The sequence below is a fragment of the Bactrocera neohumeralis genome, chromosome 4 (assembly GCF_024586455.1).
Source record: "Bactrocera neohumeralis isolate Rockhampton chromosome 4, APGP_CSIRO_Bneo_wtdbg2-racon-allhic-juicebox.fasta_v2, whole genome shotgun sequence".
NCBI classification, from domain to species: domain Eukaryota; kingdom Metazoa; phylum Arthropoda; class Insecta; order Diptera; family Tephritidae; genus Bactrocera; species Bactrocera neohumeralis.
In genome coordinates this window covers 48420570-48436357 of record NC_065921.1, presented here as the reverse complement: position 1 = coordinate 48436357, position 15788 = coordinate 48420570, and positions in this window count along the sequence as shown.

Genomic DNA, 15788 nt, shown 5'->3' with positions numbered 1-15788 from the left:
CGAAAAGAGAAATTTCAGCGAATTGCTCATATCTGCTTATTATCATATGTTAGCGTTCCATGTCCTCATAATTGTTAACACATAAATGATGTTCACTACAAGTGTAAAAAGTAATTTTTAAAATAAAGATTTCTTAAGTAAAAAGCCTGCAAAAAGTGTAAAATATGGATTTATTTAAATGTTTATAGGTTAATTTAATTAATTTGAAGTAAAAAATGTGCGTAAAGTGTGTTTAATGTGGTGAAATAGCTTGTTGAAATGTTCGAATTTTGGGGAGGACTTCCTCTTTCCAACGGTACCTTCAGATCGCGGCGCCAAAGAAATCGGAATTGTGCCAAATAGGTAAGTCGTAGTAGGTTGTGAGAAGTTATGGGGTAGTGCAAAGTAACTGAAAATTATACGAAAATTGTTGCATACGAGTATGAATATCAATCTCCAAAGATTTCATAAAACCATAATTTAAAATGCAAATAATACTTAAATAATAATAATATTTATACCAAAATATACATACATACATAAGGAGTTTATTAATATTTTATACATACATATGTACATAAGAGCGAGTCGATTTACTGGGAACCAAAAACGGAAAAAATCGCGTATGCGGCAAATGCTCTACGGATCATTCTAAACAACTTTGCTTAGGGGACTATGGGTCTAAAAGCGGTTCATTGGTGATGTCAATTCACGAGCAATCAGTGTGCAATAGATTGAAATTATCACCGATCTATCGAGGATGCGGCGGCTTATGTGTTTGCTTAGCTTGAAATAGCAGTTGATAACGACTATAATCCTTTGGTTTATTTTCACAGATATTTTGTTCGTATTATTAATATTTATCACAAGATCTTAAACCCGACAACCAATTCAAAGTTATGCTCGCCAAATATTAAGTTTTGTCCGTATGGTACACTGATTTCGTCGTTGAGAATATTAGTACTTTCGTTCTTTCTTCGTTTATTGTAAGACGCATAACCTTTACAGCTTGTTCTATTTTTATACTCTTGCCTGTTGCTTTAAAGTATAATAGTTTTGTTCACCTAACGGTTGTATGTATGTATCAGCTACAACTAATCGAGATAGAAATAGAATTATAATATACTAGAAGACCCGTCCACGCTTCACTGTGGCTGAACCATAGATAATACTACTACTACCATCTATATGATTTCTTTTAGTTGGATTATAACTATTAGTTAATGAGATATAGCATTTTTATGAAGCAACTTGTGTTAGTTTAAAAAAAAAAAATGGATCATAAGGCATTTCGAGTGTTAATAAAGCATTGCTTTTTGGGGGAAAATACTGTTGAATTTGGGCTCAGGAAAATCCACCGATGAAAAGATATTTGCTAAGCTTAAAGAGGCGAAAGCTCTGTGCAAAGTGGGTGCCTTGCAAGTTCATAATCCAACAAAAACAACGAATAACTGATTCTGAGAAGTGCTTGAGTTCTCTTTAATCGTAGTAAAACCGAATTTTCGCGTCGGTGTGTGACAATAGAAACATAACTCCATCATTTCCCACTGAAGTCCAATCAACTGTCATTCTAGTGGACTGCATGATGAACCGGTTCTCAGGCGTGGAAAGACGAAAAAATCGGATGGAAAGGTTATGACATCAGTCGTTTGGGATGCACGTGGTATAATACATACTCAACGACTGATTACTGAGCCAGTTATAATTCCACAGCGTATTTGGTTGCAGTTCTTTTCTACTATTACAAATACTTAGCAATTGTATTATTTTTGAGGAAGAAACTGTTTAAAATTGTACGCATATATTCAAATGATTCCTACAAACATGAATTTTGAACAAATGCTTATTATGTGAAATATAAATTTTGTATTTATGAGTTGTATGTATTAAACTTTGACATAAAGATATAAAAGGTATGCTATGTCCTTACCCTGGTTCTAAGCTACCTCTCCACCAATTTTCAGCCAAATCGGTTCAGCCGTTATATTTATAAATGGTGTAACTAACACAACTTTCGTTTCTGCCACGGCCACAAATCGCCATTAACCGAAAACCTATGAAGTTCCATAAGAAGAGCACTAAATTAAGATATAAAATTGTAATTTGACACAGGGAATCGCAGTAGCAAGGGGCACTTGTAGGCCAAATTTTTTGAAAAAGCAGGCATGGTCGCTCGGTCTAATAAATATAATGTACATATGTACCTCTTAAACTGCTATAGCTACAACAACCAAATTTGCTGAGCGCAAATATTATAAGAACTCCTACCGACAATGTAAAAATGGATGAAATCGCAAGATAACCCCCCTCACTCCCCATATAACGGTACTGTTCAAAACTACTAAAAGTGCAATAAATCAAAAACTAATGACACCAGAGATATTAAATTTTACTTCCGAGATTTTATAAGAAGGTTTTATGGGAGCCGGTGTGAAAATTAGACGATGGGCGTGGCACCACCCACTTTTTGATGAAATTACATATTTTGGGACCCGACCAACTGATTTCGACAAACCTTATTATGCCTTGATCACACGTAACGAGTAGAGCGGCGAGACGGTGACTCTGCCGAGTGCTCGTTTCGTTTAAACAGTAACAGTGGGCGAGTGTAGTGGCGAGAGAGTCACTAGAATCACATTTTGTTTACTAGGCCGAGTGCTTCTTTTTTCTTCACTCTTTTGCCCCTTCTCAGCTAATCACTGACTCCCTCGTTGCATGGGAACACGCGTTCGGTCTTCACTCGCCACTCGGTCGATTTTTATGTTGTTTATTTAGTTTCAATTGCATTTTGCATTGTGAAAGAATTGAAATGGCAAATAAGTGGAATTATAATACAACTGTGAAATTTATTCAAAATTATACATTGCACCAATGCTTGTGGAATTTTTCATCTGCGGATTATAAAAACAAACACAAACGTGAGGCTGCACTTCTTGCCATAGTCCAAGAAATGAATATAACAGACTTTGGAGTGACAGAGGCGAAGAACAAAATAAAAAATTTAAGATCGACCTACAGCCAGGAGAAAAAAAATTGAAGATTCTAAAAAATCAGAAGCTGGACTCACCAACGTCTACAAATCAAACATAAAGTGGCTACACGAAATGGAAGAGGTGTTCGCAAACGAACTAAAAAGACAAACATTTGAAAATGTAAGTTTATTAAATATTTCTTTATTAATCTTAACTAATCATCCTGTTTTGCCATGGCACTGCACTCTCATTGGAGAAATATTCCGTATATTTTTCACGCAAATCCCTAGCTGTCTTTCCAGCGTAGTTGGTGTTATGATCGGTAATACTGGGCAGCCCTTGAACAAGTTCTCTTCGCCAAGCTCCTGGAACTATTACACCAGAGTTGATATCCTCTTGGGAAATATGTAGTTGAGCTTTTAGTTCTGAGCCAATTATGCAGAGCACATGCAGCAAGAACTATTTTGTCAGTTGTTTTGACATCCGTTGGAATAGGTGTATGAAAAATTCTGAATCTGCTCGCTAGAATTCCAAACGCATTTTCGACTATTCTTCGTGCTCTAGATAAACGATAGTTGAAAATTTTTTATGCTGTTGTGAGATTTGGTCCACCGTATGGTTTCAATAAATAACACTTCAATGCAAAAGCGTCATCGCCCACTAAAAATCCACCTTTGGGTAACATATTGTTTTCAAGGGCTTGGCGCAATGCACTTTGATTGAAGATTCCTACATCCGCATTTCTTCCATTTGCTCCAATATTTAAACAGCGAAAACAATAATTATGGTCCACGACAGCCATTAAGACAACACTATTGGTGCCCTTATAATTAAAATATTCACTTCCACAATTTGGAGGTGCAGAAATAACAATATGTTTGCCATCAATGGCGCCATGGCATCCGGGAAAATTCCACCTGATTTTAAATCCGTTTTCAATTTTTTTCCATTCATCATCGTCCGGTACCTGAAATAATATTTAATAATATAAATTTAATATTTCAATTTACAGATTCCTGCATCGTCTTCAACTGTTGAAATTGAAACTGAGCAATGCGCAACTTCAACACAATAAAGTAGCTCTAATGTCGCATCAACAAATAAGGCGGTTCCTACTTCTATGCGTGGAAAAAAAAGGTGCCGAGACATCGTACAAGCCATTAATTCTTTAAGCACATTGAATGATTCAATAAACCAACAAGAAGAAGAATGCTCGTTTAATGTGTTTGGCAAAAATGTGGCAGTACAATTGAAAAATCTTTCTTTTGAAAATGCATTAATAGCACAACAGAAAATACAATGCATTTTAAGTGAAATCGGAATAAAAGATTATAGAGAGAAGTCCAGAAGTACAACATCGTTTTCCAATTACAGCTATGATTCATTCTCCAATCCTCCATCAAACCAACCTAATTTTGATGAAGGTCATGTCAATTATTCATTTATAGTGGAAGGCACTGATACTACATCATCGGAAGTGGTGGTTACAAGCGATATAATTCAAGCTGCACTGGAATCAGCTATTAATACAGATAATATTGAACATGTTGCAATTGAATAACTTTTTCTTATAATTATTTTTTGCATTAAATAAAGGCTACTGAAGGCGAATTTTATTTTTCAATTACAAATTACCTTTAAGAATTCTTGTAAATAAAGTGAAATAGCTTTCATAACTTCTGGTATTACTGCAGATATTGCTCAGAGGGAAATACGGTACATTGCCTGCAAATAGCGATAGCTCATTCCCGTTGCCAAATAAGTTAACGCTACTTGTAGTTTAACTCGTGCAGGAATAGCCTCTCGCATGACAGTATCTGTTCTTTGTATATTTGGAGTGATGTTTTCCAACAGGGTTTCGAAGGTTTCTATATTCATGCGCAAAAGCGCCCTGAATTCTTCAGGATCTTCTGATTCCAATTCTCTAAAGAGGGCATTTGTTGCACCAATAGCGGATCGCCTCAATATCCACGGTCTTGTCCACACTCTATTATTTTCTGCTTCCAATAAATCCCACAACTCTTTTATGAGATGCGGTAGAACTTCATTAAAAACTCTTTTAAAATGTCTTTTTCTACCAAACATTGCAAATAAAACTTTGAAAAACTTCACTGTCTAACTAGATGAACAAAATACGTGTAAACCTCTACTCGCCAACGCAACTCTCTCGACCGAGTATCATACTCGGCAGAATACTGTCTCGCCACTGTACTCGTTACGTGTAACAAGGCCATTAGGCATTTTCATATTCCTATGTTTCAATGTGAAAATGGGCGAAATCAGACTACAACCACACCTATTTCCCATATAACACAATTTTAAATTAAATTGATTCTTTCGCTTTTAAGTGCACAAATCAGGAAGCAATTGATATAACGGGCTAGTATGCCACCTTCTGACCCAAAATTGTTCTAATCCAACCATAACTTTTCAAGCCCCTGGGTACCGAATGTTTGGACCCCAGTATCTATAATTGATTTTTGGCCGAAAATATCGGTCAATGCGGGAGATATGCAATTGAAAATCAGAGAGAATTTTTACCTGACAGTAGTATCAGAAATGGATTAAATTGAGTTCATACTTAACAGAGAGCTGCAACGAGTATGATTAAATCAGAACAAAAACAAAAAAAAAAAAAAAAAATCGTGGCAAAAACGCAATCAAATCAATTCAGTTCATCATAGCCAACATTGTTGATCAATTCGAGTACCGACCAGCGACAAGTGATTTGATGCAACATGAACAATCTGTTCTTCGTCAATCACGATCGAGAAAACTGTATGGCTGGCTTCGGTTCAAATTGTATCATGGCAGTTCATAGCGTTGTGACGATTGTTTGAATCGATTTGAAATTATGGGTAAACTACAAGAAAATCTACGAGTACAGCAAACAACAACAATTTTCTGTTGGATTGATTTGAATCACTTGTGGCAAAAAATGTATCAGCTTTGAAAATGTGCGCATGCATTTTCGATGCGTAAACAATGGAAATTCTATCGATTACGTACATACATATGTATATACATATGTACATTTGTTGTATGCATGTATTCGATGGAACTTCCATTATACATATAACATATGAATATACATACATATGTATGTATTTGAAATAGAACAGAACAGCATGAGTAAATCAGTGTTTAGGGAATGATATACAAACCGAACGCTGTCGATCATTTCAATCATTGAAGCATGAGTATTCGGGTATTTTCTGCTAATGCAAACGTTCATAAATAAATCATGTATAAGCTGATCGCTAGTGATTCAAAGTTGTTCTCTATCGCTGATTTGAAGACAAATGGTTCAATTCGTGTACATGAATCGAACTGACAAAATTAGACAGAGTACCGGACCAATACCCGATTATGAACAAAAATGTATTACTCGTTACAGTTCTCTGATACTTATCTGAGCCTGATATACCTAATATAAAGATTTTCGATCTTCCTGGTGACTTTATGCTGAATATATCGGCCAATATTTGATTTATCTCAACGAAAATTACAAAACATGTTTTACTTATAACAGTATATCTTTGTGCCTAATATAGATATAATTGGATTGACCAACCCGCTATATAAATGTTGCCGGATTTTCGAACACCCGGCGGATTTTGCTCCATATGGTTGGTGATTGTTTGTGAGATACCTTAATGAAACCCAAGGAACATTTTTTTTAATGATAATAGTTTATAAATAAAATCGGGTCGATACTACGAGTACTACTCCAACTCCCATATACTGCTTATAATGATGACCGAATTTGTCGGTCAGTGTATGAGTTATATAGAGTATATGTATGTATATATAAAATTGTTTAGATTCCGATCCTATGGTTGATTCCTGCCGTTGATTCTTGCAAGTATAATATGTTCGGTTGCACCCAAACTTGGCCCTTTCTTACTTGTTATAATTGCAGTTTTTAAATCGTCAACAAATGTTGCAACGATGTTTATATCGTCAGCATAAGTCTAAATTTTAGTCGATTTGAAAAATATTGTACCTATGGTATTTACTCCAGACCCTCTTATAACCTTTTCAAGCGCAAGAGTGAATAGTAGGCATGAAAGTCCATTCTTTGCCGCCGTTTTTCGAAATGAATTCACTTGATATAGTGTTTCCGATTCGGTACGTTCGCCATTGTGGCTTTAATTCGTTTATTGGGTATACCAAACTGATCTAAGGCTTCGTAGAGAAGCGGTTTATTTATACTATCGTTTGCCGCCTTGAAATCTATAAACAAGTGAAATGTTGTGATATTATTTGATTGTAACAGGAAAGAAAATTGTGGAACATATTATTCATCTGCATTATTTGGGCGCAAAATTCAAAAATGGTCAATTCGCTACAATGGCTAATAAAATCGACGTCCAGTAAACGAAAGCTCCTTCGTGCGAATGTCCAATAATACGAATGCAGTATATTATACATTTATGGATTCATAATAAGGGAAAATTGGGGTCGGTTTTAGTATACCGTCCCAGGATTTCGGGAATAAAATGGGTGTGGTCGGATAGAGGAGATTCTCCAGAACAAGAATTAAAGTTGAAAATTTGCAATATTTTAATTACATATTTTCTACATATAAAATTAATTTTGCACTTATATTTTTCAATTTTATATACACTAACACATCACTAATTCATTTGTACACATTTATTTTATATAATATAGCGCAAAAATAGCTTTTAATATACATTTAACTTATTGTTGAATTATGATTATTTAAGAATAACAAATGAATTACAAACTGTCAAATAATCAGTGTTACCATACTAAAATATTTTACAAACTAACAAAAAAAAATATAAAGAAACATTATACCCTAAATACAAAATATATATAAAAAATTTAAGGGCCTGACGGCCGCCAATGTAAAAATGAGTTCTACGGGAGAAAAAAAAATGTATACACCCGGTTTTGGATCGATATGGGTAAATTTTTTGAAGCGCGGCCGAAAGTCGCCCACGCGAAAAGGAGTTCTACGCGCAAAAAATTTGGTACACCCCGGTGTTTGACCGATCAGGGTTATTTTTTGAAGCGCGGCCGCGACATCATTTGTAAAATAACTAAAAGAAATAAAGTAAACAGATTATACCGCAAATACGAGAATCTATAACCTATAAAAAAAATAACCCTGATCGGTCAAACACCGGGGTGTATCAGGTTTTTTTCGCGCTTCAAAAAAAATAACCCTGGTCGGATGAAAAATGTACCGTTCGGTATTAGGAAACATTATTTTTTCTGTTCTGTTCAAATAAAAAATTAATTCGTAAATTTCTGTTGTAATAAATTTTTTAAAATCAATAGCAAAAAGTTAAATAAAGTCCATTTGTTGTTTGGTGTTATAGTGTTTTTTTAGTGTCTGATGTCAAATCCTGAGCTGGTCTCCTGACAGTTGCCAACAAAATGGCTGACAGCACCCCCTAAACGCAAAAGGATGTCTCCGAAGGCAACAGTTAAAAGAAGAGCCCAATGAACTCAGATATACAAAATTCTGACACTGATTCATCGGAAAATAGAGGAAAATACTTCAAAAAGCAAGAAATTCCATTTCTCAAGCTGCTCGAATCGCTACGCATTGCTTTACTGAAAGTTCTCCAAAAGTGTTAATAATATGGAAACATCCCCTGATGAGCACGTTCGTACAGTAATATTATAGGCCTGTTAACTACGGTTGAGTAAGCTGCGAGTAAAGACATTTTTATCTACAAGTCAGGTAGGGATGGCAAGGTAAGGGTTATGTTCAATATAGTGATGGCTATAGAAAAGTAGAAAGAGCTCTCACTGATGTTAAATTACCACGAAGTAATACCTAATCAGGTGGTCCCGTGGGAGAGTCTGGAGTTGGGAGTAGGTTAGGTTTAGCGGATTAAAGTTCCGCACTTCGGCTTTTGATGCTTCGCCTACTTAAAAAAAAAAAAAACCTTAAAATAGACTGCCACACATATCAACTGGAAGAAGAGCGTGCGTATAAAGCAGTGCTGAAAGGTCTTCATTACACAACTCCTCTGGAATACATCAATAGTGAGCTTGCCAAGCAAGTTACCGATGTCAAAAGGCCGAGCGATTGTATGTTTCGAACTACCAAGTAAATTTGATGATCTAATCCAGTGTCATAGATGCCAGGAGTTTGGACATATGCACAGATTCAACAAATAGTTAGTGTTAAATGTGCAGAAAATCATGTAACATCTGATTGCACTAAATCGAAAGAAACAACAGCCTGCTGTGCGCATTGTGGAGAAGAGCACACTGTCCACAGGGTGCAAAGTATACAAGCAAACAGCCCAACGTTTTTTTAAATTGAAGAAACTACCAGTCCATAACTCGGTCTACTCCACCCAGTCAAATTATTGCTGGTGCTAAATTTGTCAGTTTGATGTTGAACTGTCCTGAGGTCCAGTCAGGACCCTTCTGAATCCATGTCCTCCTCAGTCGTTAATGAGGAATCAATATTGAAGAAAATAAAAGTTCTTATTTAGCAAATGCAGATGACTGCTCAATTTAAACAAATGACTCCTCAACTCATGAAATCAATTAATCAAGATTTAAAAAGTGCTGAAGTCGAACACTAAGTCAAATCTAACAACATCGATTTTCTACTTGTAGCAGAAACTCATTTCAATGATATGTCATATTTTAAAAGGGCACGGTACGATCTTATAAAATTAAATCATCTTAGTAGCAAAGCAAGAGACGGAGCTGCAGTTCTTATAAAATCTGGTATTTCTTATATGGAACTTGAACCTTTACAATATCCTTGGGTTCAAGTAGCAATGGTAATGTTGTCCAGTCCTCTTTGAAATTTAACGATATCTGCCTTCTACTTTCCTCCGCGACACAACCTATCGCAGGACATCTTGGATTTGCTAATTCGAAAGATTCTAATTCAAGGTACATACGCTCTACCACCTGTTCGGATCTCCTATCTGATCACATTCAATTCTGCTCGAAGTAAATACGCCGGTACTTGAAATGAATAAACCAACCAGAGGACTTGACAAATTGGCAAATAATAATTATAACGGAGATTGTTGTAAAACTGCCATAGATAAGGTTGAAGCATTTGCACAACATTTATACTCAACGTTTCAACCAAATTCAAATCTTGTCACCAGGCTACGATAAAATTGACGGAAGAGTTACGAAAATGCTCACTCAAAAGAGTATTATATTTTTATCACTAATTTATAATGCAATTTTGAGGTTACATCACTTTTCTACACAATGGAAATGTGCGGAGGTTATAATGATTCCAAAACCAAACAAACCTGAAAATATTTTGTCGTCCTACCGTCCTATTAGCTTGCTGGTGACATTCTCTAAAGTCTTCGAAAGAATACTTATGAGTAGATTGTTACCAGTTTTGGATAAATGCAATACATATAATACCGGAGCATCAGTTCGGGTTTAGGAGAGGTCATGGGACTCCAGAGCAATGTCATCGTATAGTGAATATAACTACAAATGGTTTCGAGGAAAAGCTGTATTCTGCGGCAGTATTTCTTGATATACAACAAGCATTTGACCGAGTCTGGCATCCAGGCTCGTTATATAAACTGAAAAAACTACTTCCTGCTCCATTTTTTCTCTTATTGAAATCATATTTAAACAATCGCCACTTCTATGTTGAAATGGAAGGAGAAACGTCAATACTATGCAAAATCCGTGCTGGCGCCCCACAGGGCAGTGTTCTGGGACCTGTCCTTTACTTGTTCAAGTAGCCACTTACGCTGATGATACAGCTATAATTGTATCAAAAAATACTGCGGTAGAAGTAACTCAAGTTATTCAAAATGAAATAATAGAAATTGAGCGATGGCTTAAGAAATGGAAAATAAGGGTTAATGCTGAGAAATCGAAACACTTCACATTTGCTCTGAGAAGAGGAGACTGTCCGCCGGTATTTTTGAATAGTACACAAATTCGACATAGTGATTCCGCAAATTATATCGGACTCGATATAAATAGAAGAGTAAATTGGGAAAGCCACATTAAAAGCTTGAGAAAGAAACTCAATATTAAAAGAAAAAATTAAATTGGCTTCTTGGGCGAAAATCACAACTCAGTTTGGAGAAAAAAGTTCGACTTTATAAGGCTATCTTGAAGCCTGTGTGGACCTATGGTATCCAGTTATAGGGTACTGCAAGCCAATCAAATATTGAAATCCTTCAACGATATCAGCCCATCACTCTTGGTCTTATTGTTGACGCCCCTTGGTTTGTGGCTAATGATCAAATACACAAAGATTTAAATATTAAATACGTTAAAGAAGAAATAAAAAGTATAAGCACAAGGTATGTTGAGAAGATACATGGTCATGAAAATGTTCTGGGAATAACACTACTGGATAATAGTGATACAACTCGAAGGCTTAAAAAAAATCACGTTTTAGATTTACCTTTTAGAGATTAAGCTTTGTAAATATTGTAAATAAACTCTTTGTAAATATTGTAAATAAACAGCTTGTAAATATATTGAAATTTACAAAAAAAAATCCCATCTTTTCAAACTGCGTATAATATTGGGTCTTTTCGTATTTTGTCAACAGATGTCTTTGCAGTCGTATATCTCCAGTGCTACCAATCAAATTTTATCATACCATATTTCAACAGAAAAGGTGAGATTTTAAGCTTTATTAAACCATACAAAATTAAATTCGGGGAAGTTGAAAAAACGTTACAGTTGTTCAAAAATGAGTGAAAATAATGAAGAAATTCGCTTTATTTTGAAATTTTTGTTTAAACAAGTAAGGAAGGGCTAAGTTCGGGTGTCACCGAACATTTTATACTCTCGCATGATAAAGTGATAATAATTTACATATTTTTTTATTTTGCTGTAAAATTAATTAGATTAGATCAATTTGTGTACTTTGAGCATTGAATTGTATTTTCATTTCCTAATGTATATATTATACAGAGAAGGCATCAGATGGAATTCAAAATAGCGTTATATTGGAAGAAGGCGTGGTTGTGATCCGATTTCACCCATATTGCATACATGTCACCAGGGTGTTAAGAAAATATTATGTACCGAATTTCATTGAAATCGGTTGAGTAGTTCCTGAGATATGGTTTTGGTCCATAAGTGGGCGGCGCCACGCCTATTTTCAATTTTTAAAAAAAGCCTGGGTGCAGCTTCCTTCTGCCATTTCCTCCGTAAAATTTGGTGTTTCTGACGTTTTTTGTTAGTCGGTTAACGCACTTTTAGTGATTTTCAACATAACCTTTGTATGGGAGGTGGGCGTGGTTATTATCCGATTTCTTCCATTTTTGAACTGCATATGAGAATGCCTGAAGGAGATGACTTTATAGAGTTTGGTTGACATAGCTATAGTAGTTTCCGAGATATGTACAAAAAACTTAGTAGGGGGCGGGGCCACGCCCACTTTTCCAAAAAAATTAAGTCCAAATATGCCCCGCCCTAATGCGATCCTTTGTGCAAATTTCACTTTAATATCTTTATTTATGGCTTAGTTATGACACTTTATAGGGTTTCGGTTTCCGCGATTTTGTGGGCGTGGCAGTTTTGGCCGATTTATGGAGCCAAGAAATACGTGTACCAAGTTTCATCATGATATCTCAATTTTTACTCAAGTTACAGCTTGCACGGACGGACGGACAGACAGACATGCGGATTTCAACTCTACTCGTTACCCTGATCACTTTGGTATATATAACCCTATATCTGACTCTTTTAGTTTTAGGACTTACAAACAACAAAACTATAATACTCTCCTTAGCAACTTTGTTGCGAGAGTATAAAAAGGGATGAATGCCACGCAAGCCACCAATGAAATTTGTGAAGTTTACGGAGACGATGCTATATCAGTTCGTGTAGCACAACAATGAAAGATGCACCTCGCTCTGATGGACCTATCCTTAAAAAAGTCGATGAAATTATGGAAAAGATTGACCAGGACCGTCACATACGCAGCCTTGACACCACTAAGGAACTTAACTTTCATCACCAAATGGTTTTAAACCATTTAAGAAAGGCTGGCTACAAAAGGAAACTCGATGTTTGGGTACCACATGAATTGTCTGTGAAGAATTTAATGGACCGAATTAATATCTGCGATTTTTTGCTGAAATGAAATAAAATCAAACCATTTCTGAAGCGAATGGTAACAGAAGACGGAAACTAGATCAATTACGAAGCTTAGTGAAGCTCAACAAATGATCGCAAAGCCAGGATTAACGCTACGAAAAGTTATGCTGAGTGTTTGGTGGGATTGGAAAGGAATTATCCACTTTGAGCTGCTCCAGCCTGATCGAACGATTGATTCTACGTTTTACTGTCAACAACTGACTGAGATTGAAGCAAGCATCAAAAAAAAAACGGCCAGAACTGATCAACAGAAAGGGCTTCGTCTTCCATCAGGACCCCAAACTGCTTTGATGACTCCGCAAAAACTGGGAAAGTAGCATTCACCATATAGCCCTTCAAGAGAAACCTGTGAAAATTACTTGTCGCAGTTTTCCGCCGAGAAACCAGAAGAGTTTTACACTGATTGAATAATGTTGCTAACGGAAAAATGGCAAAAAGTGGTCGACGAAAATGGTACATATTTGGTTCATTATAAATATAAAAAAATATGTTGAAGTTAGATTAGAAATATGAAATGCCCACCCAATAACAGTAGGTCTCGATTTCTTGATTGCTTTCTTTTTCATTTGCCTTTTCTCTTCGAGTTGTAAGTTTTGCTTGATTTTTAGTGAAGGACAACATGGAAACAAAAAAGAAATTAACTGCATGACAAAATGAATATATTCGAGGATTTCGATAAAGGAAAGTCTTTATCTTACATTTCTAATAAGTTTGACTTGCCCAAATCAACAATTTGTACACTAACCAGTAAGTAAAGGCTAAGTTCGGGTGCAAACGAACATTTTAAACTCTTGCAGCTTGCAAGAATCAAAGGCAGGTAAATACTTTAAGGTGTAAAATTAATCAGATAGAATAAAGTCAGCCGAATATTCAAAAATCCTGATATTAGTTATATAGGGGCTAGGCCAAGTTTTCGCTCAAATTTATCAATTTTAGGTACAAAGATACGCTGTTATGAGTAAAACAGATATTGGGCGATATATGCGGTACAACGTCACCCGGAAGTTCGAAAATATTTATATTATGTATATGGGGGCTAAAAGAAGTATTTGTCCAATTCAACCCATTTTTCACATACAGACATACCATTATAGTAAAAGGATTTTGACCGGCATTTACAATCAAAAGTCAACTATAGGTACCTGAGTTTAAATATTCGGTAGCAAGGGGCTTGAACAGTTTTTATTGGATTTAAGCAATTTTTAGTCAGAAGGTGGCAAACACTAAAGACATTATTCTTCCCAACTCTTATCCCTTTATATTAATTGCTTCTTGATTTGTGTACTTGTAACTGAACGAATCAAGTGGAATCTAAAATTGTGCTATAGGGGAAGTGGGCGCAGTTGTCGTCCGATTGCGTCCATTTTCCCAACAAGACATAAGAATCTAAAAAGAATGCCATGAACTAAATTTTGTCGAAATCGGTTGGTTGGGTCCCGAAATGTGGGACTTCACCGAAAAGTGGGCCGTGTCACGCCCATTGTCCAATTTTCACACCGGCTCCCATTAAGCACTCTCATTCCATCTCGGCGGTAAAATTTAATGTCTCGGACATATTTAGTTATTGATTTATCGCTCGTTCAGTGGTTTTTAAGTATATGTGGTCTAAGGGAAAAATTAACCCAATTCAAGCTATTTTCACGTACAGACATACTATCAGGAAAAGATTGATCGATATTTTCGGTAAAAAGTCAACTATAGGTATTGGGGTCCAAATGATTAGTACCTAGGGGTTTGAACAGTTTTGGTTCGATTCGGACAATTTTTTGTCGTAAGGTGACGTACCTGAAGGCACTAATCTTGCACAGTTTTATTGCGTTGATTTTTTTCTTCTTGATTTGTATACCGGAAAGTCATATAATCAAAACGAGTTTAAAATTGTGTTATATGGGAAGTAGGCGTGGTTGTATTGGGTATGTAAAGTAGCTATACTTTTCATACTATGCCTTGTCTTTGTCTGTCTAGTCCCATCTCGGTCGAAAAATTAATTTGTTTTTAACATTACCGTTATATGAGTAGTAAGCGGGGTTATTCATTTTCACGCCGTGTTTAGTTACGACCCTTTATAAGTTTTACTTTAATGGCACTTTGTGGGCGTGGCAGTGGTTCGATTACTCCTCCATTTTTTGCCAGGGAACACGTGTACCAAATTTATGTCAACGTGCAACTCTCAAAAGAATGTTCCTCCAGATAAAATGGTGTAAAGCCTATTAACTTTCTTACTCTTGCCAGTCGTAAGAAAATGTTTGATGACAGGTTCAATTTCAATTCATGCTTTCTTTCTGATGTTAAAAGCGTTCGTTTATACCCTCGCAAAATTGGAAAAAGCGATGTGTAAAAAATCTCAAATCTTATATTCGGTATTAGCGTAAGATAAGAAGTTAGTATGATTGTAATTTTTCAAAACTTCGTTTAAAAACAAATATTGAGTTTATATGCAATATGTGTAGCTCTATACTTGTTTTTCTAGTGACTTTCTATTAAGGGGTGACAAGGGTTTCCTCGGGTAAAAGAGAGTCCTTTTTCAACAATTTTTTCTTATAAAAAATGAAATATTCTATTACAATATTTTATTGTTACAAACTATACTATTAACAAAGAGATTTTTGGGAAAAAATATTTTAAACACGGGCGTTGTGACGCCATTTGAGGTGACCCCTTGGAAAAAAGATGCGCCCGCGTTGGCAGGATAACTTCTTACAGAACCATCTAAAGTGAAAA